Here is a 19,520-nt window from a genome sequence, read left to right on the forward strand (position 1 = left end):
CACTGAGGGCTTCCAAATGGTAGACCTCAGGAGAGGGAGATGAGCTTGAAATTAACTTGAGAACCATGCGTTTGATTAGTCCAAAAACAATGCTAACAACTACACAACTATAGAAAAACAAACAGCACTAAAACACAGTTTTCAGAATAATCCCAACCAGCCCGAGAGTCCCCAGCCTTTGAACAGTCCATTCAGCCAGTTGTCAGTTTCTCTGTTGATGTCTGAGAGCCTTTGTCAAGGTAGTCCATATGTGGTTTGGGCTGAGGGACTATGCAGAAGATCACAGGTGGGATGATCACGAGTAGGACGAGAAGCAGGCTCGGTCTCATGGCATCTTGAGGCTACACACGAACAGTGGGATCTGAACTGGTACAAAAACTTGAAACAAACATATATTATAAACTATTCCAGATAGGAGGCTTAAATGTAATTTCCTCCAGAGAACGCGTGCGGCATTTTCTTCTCCAGGCAGCATGAGCAACCTGGGGTGCTTCTGTGGATTTCTCTGAGACTTTGGGAATATAGGGCTTTACCCATTTGGAAGGAACCCACCTTAAACCCAGAGGGGGTGGACACACAGGCATATCCACGTCCCCAAGTAACCAATTTGTAGGGTCCCACCATTTTCCAAGTCTCAGGGTCCTTTACTAAAACTGGAGGTTTTTCTTTCATTAACCTATGATTGCTCCCCCCAAAGTGGCGTAGGATGGGTGGGTTCAGGCTGTCAAAAGAACAATTCAGAAAACTGATTGTGAATAGCGCCCTGGATAACCAGATGTGGGGAGGTTCCACCTTCAGAACCTGTTGTTGCTGGTCCAGGACCCTTTTAATATCACGGTGAGTTCTTTCTACAATGGCTTGACCTGTAGGGGAGTAGGGGATGCCAGTTTTGTGCTCTACTCTCCATTGCTGCAGGAAGCTCCCGAATTCCTTGGATTTATAAGGAGGCCCATTATCAGTTTTCAGCTCCTTAGGGATGCCCATGAAAGAAAAAGCCTGTAAGAGGCGCTTAATAGCATCAATAGATGATTCTCCTGTGTGGGCAGAAGCATAGACTGCTCCAGAAAAGGTATCTACACTAACACGAACATATTTCTGCCGTCCAAAAGACTGTATGTGTGTTATATCTATTTGCCACAGTTCACAACTGTTCAGTACCCTTGGGTTTGCTCCCGTACTCACTGTAGGGAGTGCATGTTGTTGGCAATTTGGGCATGTGGCCACAATCGCTTTGGCCTGTTCTCAAGTGATGTTGAACTGACGAACCAGGCCAGGTGCATTTTGGTGGAAAAGCTGGTGGCTGATTTTTGCCTGTTCAAAAACATTTGGGAGAGTGGCCATCACTGCAGGTGCAGCAAGAGCATCTGCCCTTCTGTTGCCTTCAGCGATAAACCCTGTCAAGTCAGTGTGTGACCTGACATGCATCACATAAAAAGGTTGCTCTCGGTGAGTGACTAACTTTACCAGTTTTGAGAGCAATTTGAAAAGTGTGATGTTAGACACATCTTGCAGTATTGCTTGATCTGCCCTGGATACTACTCCTGCCACATATGCAGAGTCTGTAATCAGATTAAATGGTTCTGAGAACCTTTCAAAGGCCCTAACAACCGCAGCCAATTCAGCAACCTGAGGTGAACCTTCCACCTCAGCAATGTCTGTCTCCCACTGCTGGGTTTGAGGATCCTTCCAAGTCATAATGGACTTGTGGGACCTCCCGGATGCATCTGTGAAGACAGAGCCCTTTTTAAAGGTCTCCTACTTAGAGCACTTTTTAATTTTAAGGTAAATTGAACATCTTGTTCGAACAATTTGTGAGTGGGCCGTGCTACTGAAATTTGTCCTGAGTAGGAATCCAGAGCAAACTGCAACACTTCATTTTCTTGAAACAATTGTTCCAGTATTTTCATAGTATTTTGACCTGATTTTAACTCAACTGGAATGTGAATGCACTTAAAATCACAACCTGCTAACTCCCTGATCCGGGTCCTTGCTTTTCGGATCAGTTCTGCTACCAGCTCCTGAGGCTTTGTCAGTCTCTTGGACCTTTTGTGACTGAGGAAAACCCATTCTATGATCAAGAGAGGGTCCCTCTGGTCCCGGTCCTTTTTTGGTGTGTTCTTTGCCTTAGGTGTTTGTTTTTCCTCCCACTGGAAAATAATTCCATGGAGGTGTGGCAACTTACCTAGGATGATAAATTTGAATGGCAGGTCAGGCCGACATCAGTTGGCCTGTCTTGTGGACATTGCAATCTGAACCTTTTCTAGAGCTTTCCGTGCCTCTGGGGTAATAGACCTAGGAGCACCTGGGTCCTCTCCCCCTTTCAATAATTTGAAAAGAGGGGCAAGGTCTTCGTTAGTCAGACCGAGCCATGGTCTTACCCAATTCAAAGACCCACACAGCTTGTGGACATCCGCAAGGGTCTTGATCCTTGGATTGATTTCTAGTGTTTGAGGAACAATGGTCCTATTTCCAATTTCTAAGCCCAAATACTTCCAAGGTGGCATCTTTTGAATTTTCTTTTCCTGGAGCTCGAACCCTGCAACAATCAATGCATCGATCATTAGGTCAAGCGCATGTGTGAGTAAATCATCATTGGGGGCACACACAAGGATATCATCCATATAATGATAGATAATGGCCTTCTCTGCGGCTGCACGTACTGGGGAAAGCAGGAAAGACACATACCACTGGCAGATAGCTGGAAATACCTTTAATCCCTGAGGAAGAACGGTCCAATGGCACCTTTTCATAGGTGATTCCATAATAATGGAAGGGACGGAGAATGCAAAACGCGGTGCATCGTCAGGGTGCAAGGGGATTTGGAAAAAACAATCTTTAATATCAATAACAGCTAATTTCCAATCTTGGGGAAGCATTGTTGGGGATGGCATACCAGGTTGGGGAAAACCCATATCTTCAATTACATTATTAATTTGTCGGAGGTTGCAGAGGAGCCGCCATCTCTTTTTGTCAGCTTTTTGGATGACAAACACTGGAGAGTTCCATGGGGACATGGTCTCCACAATGTGGCCCTTTTTTAGTTGCTCTTCCACTAGTTCCTCAAGCACCTTTATTTTTTGTTTACTGAGCAGCCACTGTTTTACCTGAACTGGTTTGTCCGTTTTCCACTTCAGTTTTTGGGTGGGGCGCTGTTGTTCAATGACTGCTGCACAAATATGATGTGGAGAGTCTGGAATATCAATTGTGACACCCCACTGGGCCATTAAATCTCTCCCTAACAAAGGTTCAGAATAATCCAACACAAATGGACAGATATTTGCCAATTGTCTGTTTGGTCCCTCGAATTGAATAATGCTTTTGGATTGTCTTGCCAATTGCAGGCCTCCTACACCTTGAAGGTGACCAGCAACATTTTGCAAAGGCCAATGTGCTGGCCAGTCTTGTACTGGAATCACTGTGCAGTCTGCACCAGTGTCGACAAGCATTTCAATGCGTTTAGACTCCCCACCCCCACTGACATTACACCATAATTTGGGTTTGTCTTTCCCAATAACTTGGACTCGGGCGACTGTGGGCCCTTGTTTTTTGATATTTTCAGGTAAAGATGGCACAGGGATAGCTTGTGCAACAATTTGTCCCTTGGGAAGAAACAGGGGTGGGTGGAAACAATGCAGGCCGAGAACGAATTGCTCAGGATCTGATGTTGTCATTCCCGGAGCAATTCAGATCTCTTGTGGTGTGTGTTTGGTGTCCCCAATGACGATGTACTTACAACGAATTCGGTTCCAAGTACCTTTCTGTTCAGGATTTACAGACACAAAATGCCAATCAGTGTCCTCCAGATGGAGTGACTCAGTCAGCTGCAACCTTTAAGGCTCATTGACAGAAGACATGGTTAACACAGGATCACCTAAATCATACACAGTCTTTGAAGCATCTGCTTCACTTACACAAACATTAATATTATCGCGCGCTTGATTTGTTTTTGCTACCCTTATTCCCTTGGCCTGCTCTTTTTGTGTCTGCACACCTGGCAGGCCGGCGCTCCCTTTTCAGTTTTTTTGTTGTTGTTGACCCCCAGGGAGGGCTTGTAGTTCTCCTCGCCTGCCATTTCGAAATTCATCAAATTCCCTTTTCAGGGGACACTGGTTACTCCAGTGCCCTAGGTTGTTACAAAGCAGGCATGGTTTTGTGGGCTCAGCCATTGCTGGTCTCCGCTGCTGCCCAGGGTACTGCTGTGCTGAGGGAAAAGGTGCAGGGCTGGCAACGGTGACATGCTGAGGTGGTCTTGGCAGCAGCCTTGGTCTGTTGTCTTCAACCACACTCATCAGAGGCACTTTCCTGTTACACACTAGGAGCATATCTTTTAAGGTTGGAGAAGGTTCTATAGGAAGGCTCAGGATTGCCGCTTGACACTGTTTATTTGAATTTGTAAATGCCATTTCCTCTCAAATTGCTTCTCTAGCATTCTCTTTTTTAACTTGTATTTCAATAGCTCTAGTTAACTTTACTACAAATTTCAAAAAAGACTCTGATGGTAGCTGTTTAATTTTACTATAGGGCTCAAAAGGCCCCTCAGGTTGTAGGGAAAAGAACGCTTTTTCAGCTGCTTCTTTTACTTTCTCAAGTGTTTCTGCAGGAATTGCAGTAGCTTGGATTGGGGGTGAAGACCATTGGCCCTCACCACAGAGGTGCTCAATGGTGATAGGGTTACCACTGTTGTCTTTGGCTGTGTTTGGATCAGAATGCAAGCCTGGGAGAGCATCATTCAGCATTTGTTTCCATGCTATTTCCCATAATTTGAATTCCGTGGAGGTCATGAGACAGGAAAAAAGTTGTTTTAAATCATGTGGAATCACTACAGTCCTACTCAATTCAGAATTTAAAAGGCCACGGAAATATGGACTGTGTGGACCATATTCTTTATGAGATTTACAGATCTCTTTAATCAATTGTTGTCCAAAAGAACTCCAATTAGCAGTTGGAGCTGCTCCCCCCTGAGCTGCAGGCTGAAAGGTAACAGGAGCCAGTGACAACATGGGACTATGCATTGAATCTGCTGTTCTCTGCTCTGTATCCCTTGAAACAGAAGCATTGGGATCACAGCTACAGGTTTGGGGAATGGCAGTGGGTGTGTCCCCACTGTGGGAACCCGGGGAGGGGGCGGGGACAGGGGGCCGGCAGGGGGTGGGGAAACCGTGGGAACAGGGGGCGGGGTCAGGGGGCAAGCAGGGGGCGGGGACACCGTGGGAACAAGGGGCGGGGTCAAGGGGCTGGCAGGAGGCGGGGACACCTGGTGACATCACGTCAGCAGACGCCCCCTGGGAGGAGTAGAGGGGTAGAGCTGAGGGTATTGCAGGAAAGGGAGGGGGGAAGGTATCACGAGGAACAGGAGGAGAGGGGGATGGGACTGGAGTTTCGGGATGCTTAAGAGGATTTTGGGAAGAAGAAGACCAGGTTTGGGAAGATGCCACGTGGCATCCACCATCTTGTGGACCCCCTGGGGACTGGGGGCCATTTTGGGCATCACTGCTCTCTGGAAAGCTAACACGTGCTGTGGGTTTCAGAGGAGGGGACACAGGGGATTGGGGAAGGTTCCACGCAGCCTGGCCAGGGCCTTGTGGACAGGGCAACTCAGGCATTTTAGCAGACTCTGGGAGTCGACTTCCCAATGAGTGTGCTCTCTTTAAAATGCCAAGTTTTGGGGAAAGAGGTTTAGTGGTTTTAGAGCTAGGAGAGGGAGAAACAGGGAGAGGAGAGGTACATGGCTTTACATTTGGCTTTTTCTCCATTTCCTTTTGTTTGAGCAATGCTGTTCGAATTCGTAAACTCCAAAACACAAATTTAGCTGAGGGTGCATTGCCAGATTGTCCTAAGGTTATCAATTCATTCCCAACTTTATCCCAGAATTGAATATTGTGGATTTCTTCAGGGGAAATTTGTGGGAAGTGGAGGAAAAGCCATCTTATAAACTGTTTCAATTTTCCCTTTGAGAACTTCACATTACCACTGTCTAAAATGCTAACAATATTATAAAACACTCCTTTTTGTACAATGCTGAGTTTCAAACCCATGTTAGATGTAAAAAGCAAAGTACTAGATCCGCCTGACCAAAAACAAAGCTAAAATCAGCTACCGATTTCTAAAAAAAAAAAACCACAGATAGGAAAGCGATAACGATCCGACAAAAGCTTCACAATGCAGCTGTATATACTGCTTTTAAAATTCCCGGGCAGCAGCAGCAGGGCATGCCATGCCCAGCTGAGGCAGAAACAAAGCTTCCCCCACCGTGGAATGCAGCCCCCCCGCGGAGCAGAGAGAGCAGCCACGCCACGTGGCAAGCCGAAACCGGGGCCCCCCACGCCACGTGTGCAGAGAACCCCCCCCTCCCCCACAGAGAGCTGAGAAAGAGAGTCCCCCGCGGCAAGAGAGCCGAGAGCCCCCCCGCCGCCACACAGAGAGAGAAAGATCTCCCGATCACGTGGAGAGAGCCGAGCATGCTGCGCTGCAAAGCCGGAGGGAAGGGCAGAGAGCTCCCACTCCAGCACGAATTTCAAAAGAGAGTAACACACGCAGCAGAAAGCTAAAAGCGAGAACGCAATGAATTCCCGTCTGTGGGGCTGCGCAGCCAAAAATGCAAAGGCAAAAAGGAACAGAACTCACGGCAGAGTCTGTTTTTGAGCTCCGGCTCTACCGAGAGCAGAGATACTCATCCGAAATGGAAGCTGTAGCTGGCTGGGTACAGGCAGGTCTCTTCACCGGGACAGGACCTCTCTGTGGGTGAGAGAGGCTACCCTGTCCTCCCTCTGGAAAATCTGCTCACCAGAAAGGAGCTGGGCTTTCCACAGGTGCCGAACAGTCCACGAAACTTCTTCTGGGAATATTCCCAAAGTCTCTAGCTGAGGGCGATGCAACCAAAGCCCCTTTCAGCTGGACGCACGGCTGCTAGAAGCTTCTCCGAGGTGCTGCAAGTCTGTCTCAGGCTGCAGAGTCGCTTAGCCCGCCTCAGGGACGCCAAATATTGGAATATGGCTCCCAATATTACCAGTTAAATTGTGCCTGGGCCAGTCTGACCCTTGCTGCTGGGCCAAAGGCAGCAACTGCAGTGTATCACCCCAGAGATACCTTGGCTTGCTGGAGATTGCATCTGGGCACTGAACAAGTCCAGGCTTGTTAGGAACTCCGTTTACCTCAGGAGGAATGGCTTCAGGCGATGGTGAAGAGAAAAAGGAGAGGATTCTGCTGGAGGGTTTAATGTCCAGAGGTTTATTCCATGGTTACAGAGGTCTGAACCTGAGCAACTGCTCCAACAGAACCTCGGCCGCATGGTCTGATCACCTTTTTAAGCTCAGGGACAGGGGGAGGGGAGGTACAGGTGAGCCCCCAACCAGGTGAGAGGGGCAGGGTCTCAGGGGAAGATGACACCCAGAAAGGCCAATGACCTCTGGGCATAGGGGCATCCTTTGAACTTGACCAACCACACGACGCCTTGCTGGAATGTTAAGCCTTATTGACAGGACTCAGCATGGGGGCAAGGGGGAAGGGAGAGAGACATAGGCCCACCTGGGGGAATGACCTGGAAGGCCAAAATGGGACATTACAGCACACCACAACAGCCTACCACACCGACCGCACAAGAACATGGGGAATTTAACCTTCTGCACCTTCTTCCTCTGCTTCCTGCTAGTCTGCACATTCCCCTGCTGCAGCCGCCCGCTCTGCGGTGCTGCCCGGACCGGCTGCACAGCGGCGGCCACAGCGGCCAATTTCCGACGTGAGGGGATGATGTTCGCACAGGCTTCTGCCATCTCCCAGATACTAGGATCACCAGGCATAGCCATATAACCTTATTACAAGCTTCACTACAATTACACTTGACAAGGTTTGCAATTGTGACGTCCCTCGCCACAGGATCAGGCACCTGCCTCTCCACGGACGCAATCAACCTCGCCGCTAATACCATAAAAGGCTCATCATCCCCCTGGACAACGGTTGAAAACGGCTGCTTCGGAGCAGCCATTTCCAGAGTCTGCACAATCGCTCCCATGCCTAGCGTTTTGCATTGCTGAAGCACAAAGGGATCGTATCCAACCTGCCTGTGAACACTCTCATAACGCTCTGTCTCCATTCACATGTCAGCAACCACTCCATGCCTGGGGTCCTCCGGTGCCAGCACAGCATTCCGCCTCACCACTTGGGCCGCCAAACGAGCCCACTTGGTCTCAAAAACACCAAATTGCACAGGGTCAAAAAGAGAATGTGCTACACAATGGACATCGTGAGGTGTCAGTGTGTCCTTAGCAAGTCTCTGAAGAATGTGCATAACCTCAGCAGACCCCAAACCATGCTGAGCAACTGCTTCACGGAGTTCCTTCTCGAGCTTATATGCAAGGGGTTCATAAGTATTATGAGTGATGCCCCTGAGCACAGGGAAAGCCTGAGGAACCCCTGGCAAAGCCACCGCACCTGCTGTGTCCTGATCCTTGGGCCCCCCAGAGACAAGAGGGAGTGGTTGACTGGGAACTGGGCCAACATCACTCGTCCCTGCGCCCTCTGTAGCACTGGCAGAGCCAAAGAAATCTGCCCACCGACCCTGCAGATACCGGGAGGAGATAAGTTCATTCATCTTGTCAGTCTTGGTTTTTGCCTCTGGCCAGAAACGTTCAGGGTATCTCGGACGCACGGTCACCTGGCACGCAGGAAGCGTCCAAAGACCTGACGAGAGAGCGTCATGGCCCCGGGTACCCACCGGCCTCCTGCCGGCCGTGTTAGCAGCTGCGCTAAAGGTAAACACCCCAGTCCTCTGCTGCGCACCAGCTCCGGCAGGGGCTGCCTCGGTGGCCGCAGCTGCCGGCACGGCCCGCAAATCTGGCCCGGCGCCGGATGAGACCGGCGCGGCCATGGATGAGACCGGCACGGGGCCCCCATCCCCCGATACGGGGGCTGGGTGGAATGCTGAGGGAGGTGCGGCCCACGGAGCCGTGTCACAGCGGGGCGGCACAAAGGAGCCAGGCAAGCCCCGTATGAGAGCCCGCCCCAAGCCACAAGGTCCCGCAGCAGGCACCACAGAGCCCCACCAAGTGGAGAGGGATGGGCTGCTCGCCCACCGGAGCGGGGCCAGGTGGAGCATCGACCGACACCCCGCCCCTGGCTGCCTTCACCAGCTGCGCAGACCCAGAGGCGGGCAACGTCCCGCCCCCGACTGTCTCCACCGACTGCGCATGCCCAGCAGGCTGCTCAGACCCGGAGGAAGGCGAAATCGCTTCCCCCGCTGAAGAACCTGACTCAGGGGTGGGAGAGTCCACTCCCACCTCACTCAGGGGTAACATGGTGGACACACTGCATTTTGGACAACAGGTAGTCACCGCAGCAGCCTCAAGTCGGGGCGGAGGCTGACCCTTAAAGGCTGGGAAGGCACACAGAGAGGGCAACCCGTCCCCCGCCCCGCCACATGCACAGGGAGAGGCGGGGTGAGGACGGCCCGCCGAATCCAGAGAGCACCCCGGACCCGGGACCAGCTGGCTGTGAGCCCAATCCACCCCGGGAGGATAATGGCCACTCCCCAGCACACCGTTGTGGGGCGGGGAAGGGAACTCCATAAAACCCAGGAGCTCAATCTCCTCCTCATCCACATCTGAGGTAGACGGGCTTCCCTGGGAACTCCGAGGGGTGCAGGAACCAGATCCCTGCCAAAGCTCCTCTCATTTCTTCCACTGCACCAGCAGCCGTCCCACATCTACCGTGCAATCATCAAAGAGGGCCTCCATAAGATGGATCCCCAGGAGAGACCACTCCTGCTTATTAAACACCTTCACAGGATCCGAAAAGAACCCTCGCTCTTGGGCCCACAGAATCAGTCTCTCAAAACCATCCCAGGAAACAGACACCTGTTTCAACTGCAGGACCTCCCTCCAGAGATCCAAAATGAGGGAACTATCCTGGAAAACCACAGAGGTTTCCATTGCCCCAAGAACAACAGGCAAAGCACCAAAAGGAGGGGGGGGGGAGTTTCTCACCTCAACACGCTGTTCGTATCTCAGCCTAGGCTGCAATACACTTCGGCGGTCACCAGATGTCGCCGACAGACACGAAAGAACACACACACACACCACCGCTTTCAGGTGAAGGGAAAAAAGGGAAGTTTTATTCTCTGACTCCACTATTTATAGTTTTACAAGAGTGACAGTGGATTGGAAGGTGACAGTGACACCTCTGCAATGCCACAGGTCAAACCAACCGTCCATCAACTCTCTCCTCCTCCATAAAGGAATGAAAAAACAATGAGTTGTTTACAGAAAGTGTGTGGGAAAGTTCACTACAAGAATGTCAACATCAGAAGGCTTAGAAAATCCCAGAAAACCATGGCGACACATCAGCATTTAAAACACGAAGCACTTGCATCACCTGCGAAGAGTTAACACCATACTGGTCTACTTCGGACTGAAGGTTCTGTACAACCCTCCATGAAAAAACCTGATGACTGTCTTGTTGTCCTGAATTAGGAGCAGCTTTGAAAACAGGAAAAGCCACAGGGCCGCCAGAAGCAGCAGCAGTCATCCCCATCCTTCTAGGTAGACCTATTTTCTCTAACAAATTCTAGTCTCCTACTTCAGCTGCTTTCATTCTTACATGCTCCCAAAATTGCAAAGGATGTTGAGAAGTCACAGCCACCTGGAAGGGAGGCAAAGTCCAGGAGACAGCAGGCCTGGATCTGCTACGAGGTTTAACAGAAACAGATTCCTGTGTCTTTTTACATGTACTTATAACTGGCAGTTCATTGTCGGAGCTGTCACTAGACAAGGCAGGACACAATGTTAAAGATTGCATTTGTTCTACTAGTTCAGGAGGGAGTTGGGGGGCAGATGGCTTAACTGAGGGTGGAGCAGAGGCAGACGGCTCAGAGGGGGGCAGAGAGGGGGTGGCTGGTTCAAGGGAACATAGAAAGGAGACAGATGACCCAAAGGAGAGGGAGGGGGGAGCAGCTGACCGAGCGGAGGGTGGGAGGGAGCAGCCGACCCAGCCTGTTTTTCACTTCGCTTCTTTTGTGACTTCATTTTTGCTAGTTGCTGTGCAGGCGTGAGATATTTTGGTCTAGCACTCAATTCTACTAACTGTTGAGCAGGCGAAATATACACAGGTTTAAAAATAGTCTTTAGGGGATAAGTACCGAGGAACAGTCCCAGACTACCATTTGATTCTTATGATAGTAAACCCTGGGGAAAGCTCCACGGCAGCTGCAGCAACCTCCTCAGGGGGAGATATATCAACAGGCTCAGCCTCTTCTTCCTCCTGTTCCTCTACTCCAGTTTCTTGCTCTAATTCCTGCTCCTGCAGTTCCTCCTCTCTATCTTGTTCTACTCTCCATTCCTTCACTGCCTCATGCACCAGCCCCTAAGTAGCAGCCAAATCAACAACAGTCTTAACCCCCTTAGATATCACTTCCCATAGTCTCTTCCCAATCTTTTTCCATGCCCTGACACTGAAGGCAGTGTTGGCATCAGCTTCAAAGTCCTGTGATTTGCACCACATCAGAAAACTATGAAGAGCATAATCAGAAGTTTGAACATTTTTTCTTTTCAGTAAAGTTTTCCACGTAGACAAAACAATCATTTCCTCCTTTGATAAATTATTTCCCATGATTTTTCCCAATCACTCACCTCAAATCAGATGTCTGAATTAGGTCCAGATCTCCACAGCATCCCTGCTGCCTTCACTCATATTTTTTTAGGGTACACTTCAACTTTCTTTTCTTCTTTACAGTCCTGTTGCAATCACGGCGGACGGCCACCAGATGTCATTATAGAGTGCGACACAGTACAGTAATACACGACTCCATCAAAAGGGTGCAAGAAACAAATTTATTACAGCAACATTGCTTTTACAGTTCTTCCTCATATTTGCGCCCATCTAACACACATACAGTGCCCATTGGCCACAAAAGAGAAACAAAGTTCCCAGCAGGCGACCAGGGAGCCATGTCATTCTGCGAGCCAGCCAGAGTCCATATCTCTTAAGTTTCTCTCCTTTCTCTGGTCTCCATGGTAACAACCTTGGTGTTCCTTCAGGAGAGATATGGGGCTTCTCCTTATCTTCAGGAGGCCTTGCTAGCTCACAAGGACAGCACAGAATGTCTTTCCCACAAGGTTGTCTGGTTAATGGGGTGCATTTCAGAGTGATAAATACTTTGCTCTGTATCTAAGTCTTAACTCAGAACAGTTAGTTAATGTTATAAACGATCAAATCGTGAGCCAAAACTATCAAAAGTTAAGCAAAGATTTTTTAATTTGTCTGCGAGACCAAAGTTCAGTCTTCAAAATCACCACAACCAAAGAGACAGCGTTGAGCCCAGGATCGGCACCGGGTGAACTTGGATCTGACCTCCTGAGTGTCAGAGCCCCATCTGTTCACGCTCACTGCTTCTTGCAGCGAGGTTTTATACAGATTATTCTGCCTGAGGCAAAGACGACCAGATTTCCTTTGTGTCTCTTCACAGGCATTGCTGTTTCTTTCCATGTGCAGAGGTGGACAAAGGCTGAGTCCAGGTCTGCCATCGGGTGTCAATTGGCTTCAGAGGAGCTGTGTATTCAGATGTATCAGTTTGGCGCCACTGACTATCTTGATAGATGCAATTGGCAAGGTGATAATTGTTCTTGAGTGGCTCCCTACAGCTCGGTGATACCAGTGATCATCATCCTGGAAGCTTCTATTCTTACGTTAAGGCGTCGATCATTATCTTAACTTGTGTGCCGGAACTAGTTCAATCTAAATAGACAGCTGCTCCTGGCCGGGATGGTCAAAAGACATGTTTTGGATTTCACAATATTTTATCCCATACATTAATAGCATGAATTATCCCTGCCATATATTACAATCCCTCCACTTTTATATCACTAATTTAATTCATGCTTCTTTTATAACCCAAATTGATAAATTCTTTTTATTTCTACTTCTACCCACCTGTAGTAAAACCCATAGGTTTAGCAAAGGCACCATGGAGAATTTGAACAATAGGAATGCTGGTACAGCAGCAGATAAGTTCCTGTCTCCCTGACCCCCCGACTCATACCCTATCTCTATAACCATGTAAGGCAATGCCTTTGTAACCCTTAGCTATTAGTCATTTATGTATACACCTAACCCCTGACCATTGGTCAAGCTTGGATCCTTTCCAAGGCTATAAAAGAAGCATACTGTACCCCATTAGTTAGAAGAAGAAGAGCAGAGACCCTTCACAGACCTCCCCAAATAAAGCCATCTTCTTGGAACAGCCTGCGCCTTCTCCTTCTCCTCTCTCTCTCCGTCTGCTGCATCCTCAAGCCAAGGGCAACTTTACCTAGTGTCCCATTCTCGGCTGTTTTTAATGGCCTGGAAAGGCTCGGGATGGCCTTGGGGCAGCCCGCACTCCAAAGGATGAAAGGAGTCTTCAGGTTTTTCGGTCTTCAGTGTTTATTAATTCTTATCTACAATATTTTCTCTCGGCCCAACAGAGGTCCGCACAGCATGTCAGCCATGAGCACACTGACTGCCCTCGGGGCGGTCACTTATCTTTATACCCAAAACTACGTATAAGATATTTACCTTTTCTCCCCCATACCTTTCACCCTTATTGACAAGTGCACATTCAGTAAGAACCAATCTCAAAGTGCCACCACCACCACAGAAGATGGACGACAAGAAGAAGAAGAAGAAGAAGAAGAAGAAGGACAGGACATGCCCTAATTCCTCCATCTTGTCTCCCTAGAACCCCCCTGTACCGAGATTCTAAAACCTGTGTTTCACACTATAATTAATCTATCTCTTCACCATTTATCCCTGTGTGATCCTCCCATCCTCATACAGGTGTCATCTCCTGTGCAGGATCAAAGTCCAACCACCAGACACTTCTGGCAACGTTCCAGGACCTCCGAGGCCCCCAAGGGTTGTCTCGGTGACTCTGCACATCAGGAATGATGTGCTGAGATCCCACATCTCTCCCTTCTGTTTGCACTAAAAACACTTCTTTTGCTACCTGACTCATGACACGTCTTAGACATGAAAAGATGCACGGGATAACAAGTATGAGGACTAAGAGAATTATTAAGACATATAATGCTATCTTTAAAATTCCTCTCCATATGGGAGAGATATCAAAAAATCCTACCAGGTCATCGATCCAAGATTCTGTGATCTCGCCAAGTTTATTTATGCTGTCTTTTATTTTCTGAATACTTTCATGAATTGATCTTGAATGGTCTGAGAGATTCATGCAGCACATTCCTTCAAACTCTTCACACCCATGTCCATGAGCGAGCAATAGATAATTGATCGCCAATCTGTTTTGAAGAGTCGCCTGTCTTACACCACTGATGTCTTTTAACATGTCACTCAACGTGACAGACACAGATTGAGCATGTTTGCTCAACCAACAACCCATGCGGTGGAGTTGAGTCAAGGCCACCCCCGATGCTGCTTGAGGTGAGAAGATTGCTGTAGCAACTCTTGCTGCCTTGTCCCAAGTAAATATTTCGTCATTGCAATCTGCCGCATAATGTTGTATTGAGCTTTTCTCTTTGCGCTTTTTCTCTCTTAGCGATTTCAAATCTGGCGACAACATTGAAATTTTCCCAATGCTGCATGGACCTCCTGTGGCATTAACAGGAATGCTGTGCCAAATTCTGTCCCTGCAAATTAGAAACAAACCCCCTGGCAATTGCACTGGGACTTGGATTGATCCTCTGGCAGTTTTCTCTGTGTATTTACACCAAGCTGATGCATTTTTATAGAATTCATGATTGGGAGTTACATCAATAGTTTTGTTTGCCTTTGTGACATTTGGAATTTCAAACTGCATGCAGAGTTCCATTGTCATGGACCCAAAAATCTCCAGTTCCTGAGGTTCAGTAGAAGCCACAGGAAGAAGATGTGTCCAAGCACACCACTCCTTCACAGGATCTTTAACGACCTGTGAGATGTTAATTGCGGAGTGCCCTGGAATTGGCCATTCGTCCACTGGCAATCCAACCATGCATGCTGAAAATGGTCTCCCTGGCCTCGAATGTGTCAGACAAATACTATCCAAATTCGCTGCTTGAGTTAAACCCTCCCATACATTTTGTTTTGGTTGATCAATGGGTAAATTTGCCCCATTGCTAATTGCAATGAATGAAAGAATGATGCACATGAGCATTGCGAAGCTCATGACTTCACTTTCGTGCGAAATCATTGTTATGTTTTCACTCAAGACCCCAAAGGAAAAATCCCCAAAATCTTTAGTTCTTTTTATTTCTCTTCTGAGTCGTCTTTTGCAGTCTGAATCTCGACTTCTGTCTGAGTACTCGTCTCTTTGTTTCTTGGATCAGCGTTCCCCTGTTCTTGCGTTTGAAATGGCTTCATGTGTCGCGCTGACACCCACTTCAGACCTCGATCTGTGGAAACACAAGCAAAACCCTTGCCCCAAGTGATTAGTTTGAAAGGGCCCTCTATTTGTCCTGTCTCTGGGTTTCTGATCAAAACTAAAGGATTTTCCCTTAGCTTTGCCTCTGTGCTGTTTAAAAAATGTCTCACAATTGGCGGATTAGGTTCTGAGGATGAACTATTTAGGAAATTCAACACATACAACACCTTATTTAATTTCATGTGGGGTGTTGCCTCTGGCTCACCCCTTCTTTGTCTGTCCAAAAGGGATTTCAGGGTGTGATGTGTTCTTTCAATGATTGCCTGACCTGTGGGTGAATGTGGAATACCAAACGTATGTTGACACCCCATCTTTTCAGGAATTTGTCAAGCATCCTGCCTGTATACGTTGGACCATTGTCTGTTTTTATCTCCTGAGGCACACCTAATGATGCGAATGCTTGCAGAAAATGTCGACAAGCATGGTCTTCTGTTTCCCCTGCATGTGCTGAGGCAAAGACTGCACCTGAGAATGTATCTACTGAAACATGAACATTTTTGAGCCTCCCAAAGGATGGATACTTCGTGACATCAGTTTGCCACAATTGAAGACTTTGCAGTCCTCGTGGATTGACTGCTCCTGTAGAAGAAGGTGGCTGCACAAGCTGACAGTCTGGACAAGCACTAATGATCTCCCTCACCTGACTCTTTGTGAGATGAAAGGATTCCATCAGCGCCTGTGCATTCTGATGAAAGAATGCGTGACTCAATCTTGCCTGCTCAAAAATGTCCGGAAGTGTTTGCGAAATGGGCAGTGTCAACCTGTATGCCCGAGCATTTCCTTCCACTAAAAACCCCGGAAGTGTTGTGTGCGCTCTAATGTGCGTGATAAAATATTCTCTTTCCCTGCTCTCTAGCAATATTTTCAAGCTCACCAGATATGAGTATTGAAATAAACAAAGGGCCAGGAGACTTCTTCTCCTTTTTAATGCCTTTATTAAAAGTAATCAGCTTAGGATTGGGCGGCTCGACGGGTCTGCAGCATCCGTCGTCTCTCTCCCAAGGTGACTCAGAGGAGGAGGATATGCACAGCTCTGTCCACCAGGGGCAGAGCTGGGGATCAGATCCTCTTGGGAGCCTTCAGGGCCTACTGATCCCTGTCAGATGGTACCTCAGTCTGGGTCTCCCAGACCTCCCAGACCTGGCCCGGGGGATCTCGAGGACAGGGTGAGGAACGATGAAGGTTTCCCGCATCTCTGCAGGCCTAGTGCTCTGCTCCTCACATCCAGACATCACTCCAGTCTCTCAACTCTTATTTGGCTCATTTTTTTGGGGTCTTCTCAGTACAGTGGAGGACCATGCTGCATTGGTCTTGGAGTCACTTTGCATAACCCCCCCCACCTTCTCAGGTGTCTTCACTATGAGAAAGGTACAACTTAGCCTCGGGCAAGGCTCTGCTGATACAAAAGGAGCAATTAGCCTCAACGACCCGTGATTGCAATTACAAAACACACAGAACTTGGGCAGGGCCAGTGATCTGGCTGCCTTTTTGAAACTTTTTCTCATAAAAAAAATATTAACCGAATTTTTGTTCATAACAGTCCCCCCTCTTTTTCTTTGATCAAGCTTAAATTCTAAGCTTGCATCAACTCCCAATTTTTTGTTTTGAATCTACTATAAATCCCTTGTGCGCTTTGGTAATCATGGTTACTTAACCTTGTTACTTTCCTTGGTTTCTTCAGGTTGGTCTGCACGGCCAGTACTATTTTACTATAACAGATAAATAAGCATAGTAAAAAGAGCAATCCTCCAAGTATACACACACTGAGAAAAACTACCTTCTCCCATACATCCTTTTTGAAAATCTTTAGGTTCTCCCACCCACTGGGATCAAGTGTAGGAGTTTGATCTTCATTATTTACACATGCTAACCTTTTTACTTTGTTTGAAATGTTCCTAATAATTGAATTCTTTATTTTTAATACTGCCTGGAGCCGGATAACTTTGTTTAACATAGATATTGGGATCCGAATTTGGCTTTTACAATTTTGGATTTTCTCAATTTCTATTTCACTTTGCCTGTTCTGTTTAATTTCTCCAAAATCATTATATATAGGAACTCCCAAACTTGATCCAGTTTCTTTGGGTAATAAGAAAATTGGTTTTATCACTCTAGCGGTGCAGCTGCCAGACGAGATCAAATCTAGGGGTTTAAGGCTCCCCTGAAATGTGTTCCAAAAGGGGTTTATCTCTTTTCCAGTACACTCATATAAATTCTTGTAACAAACAATTTTTCTTACCATTTTTACCATTTCTTTGCTTTTTACTAGATCTGCTGAGCTTGTTTCAGCAGCATCCCATTCAAAGCACAACCAGGCTTCCCCTATAGGGCACTCTCCTAGGAGTGGCGGCCTAAAAGTGGCAGTATTGTATACTATCCAATACACTCTCTTATTTTTTTGATAAAAGACCAATTGGGAGAGGTTAACACAATCAGGGTTAGAACTGATGTGGACTCTCGACAAGGAGCTCACTTCCTCCTCACAGAGGGGTTGGTAGCATTCATTGCACGGCTCAGCTGGGCTCCCCTGAGCACCACCAGCAATCAGAGCCATCAGTACTACCCTTCCCAAGAGTCTGGTATGGGTCATCTTGCACAGCCTACCCACCCGGCCTTGCCTCTTGGGGAATTTTACTGAGGAGAAGCTTCCAAGCTCTTTAGAGTCCCTTCTACCCGCTTCTCTGGTTAAACCTCTCTTGGTCTGTTCCCTGCCAATTTTGGTTTCCCCTCCCAGGGGAGTGTTCTGTAGAGGATTAACCTGGAGTCTTTAGAAATAAATTGGGGAACTTAACCAGAATTACTTATTTACAGTCCTAAACTTTTTACCAACATAGTTTACACAGAACAGTCTTAAAACATTTTAAGCAATATTAGAACTCTTAACAAACAATTTTTTTCCCACACAGTTCAGTCTTTTTGACTCTTCCTTCTGAGAGTCAACTTTAAATCCTTTGGTCCTTTTACCACAGTGTACTCAGGTGATTTAGCCTGTGAAGCAGATGAATCTCATCCAGCGCCGGGGGGTGAGAGTGGTGTAGACTCTGGTCCAATGCCAGAGGGAGAAGCTGATGTTGGATCCAGTCCTGTACCTGGGGGTGAGACTGGCCCTTTTATTCTTGTGATATGAGTCCAACCTTTTTCTTTGGTCCGCACAGCTGAATTTGTGATCAGGAGCACCTGGAAGGGGCCTTCAAATTTAGGCATTAATGTTCTCGTAGTCTATGATTTTATCAAAACCCAATCTCCTGGACTAATGTTGTGAACTTTTGTGTCGAGAGGGGAAGTTTGAGGAAGGTATCCTTTCTTTCTAAGTCCCTCCAGAGTTCTTCCAATTATTTCTAAATACTTTCTGGTAGCTTCTTCCCCTTCCAGATAGTCTCCTGTGCTATAAGGTGTTAACAAGAATGGCATCCCAAACATCATTTCATAAGGTGAAATTCTTATGTCAGCCCGAGGTCTTGTTCTGATGCGCAATAGCGCTAGGGGCAAACACTTCAGCCAATTCATCTTTGTTTCCTTGATGTAACTTTAAATCTTTTGTTGCTTCTAATTCTTCTTCACTAAATATAGGTTCCTCCCCTTTTTCAGGTGTCATTTTTGTCTTCAAAATTTTTACTGGATCCCCTGGTTCTAGAGCTGCTTTTTTGGCTATCTGATCAGCCAGTCGGTTTCCTTTAACTTCTAAACTGTCTCCTCTTTGGTGCCCCTTTATATGGACCACTGCTATTTCTGTAGGTTTTTGTAGGGCTTCTAGTACTGATCGGACTAGGTTCTCATGGGCTAAGCTCTTTCCCTTTGAACTTAGATACCCACGTTCCTCCCATATTTTCCCAAATGTATGAACTGTCCCATATGCATATTGGGAGTCCGTATAAATGGTTCCCCGGTCCCCCTCCAGTAAGTCCAGTCCCCTTTTCAGGGCATATATTTCAGAACTTTGGGCTGACCAGCTTTCTGCAATTTGTAATGTTTCTCCATCTATAATGGCATAACCTGAAGCTCTTTTTCCATTTACTACCCTCGAAGAGCCATCTATGAATAAGCTTCTTCCAGTTGCTAGAGGCTGATCTTCCAAATCTTCTCTTACTTTTGTTTGGAGATAAACCAATTCTAGACAATCATGTTC

The sequence above is a fragment of the Melospiza georgiana genome, chromosome 25, assembly GCF_028018845.1.
Source record: "Melospiza georgiana isolate bMelGeo1 chromosome 25, bMelGeo1.pri, whole genome shotgun sequence".
NCBI classification, from domain to species: Eukaryota; Metazoa; Chordata; class Aves; order Passeriformes; family Passerellidae; genus Melospiza; species Melospiza georgiana.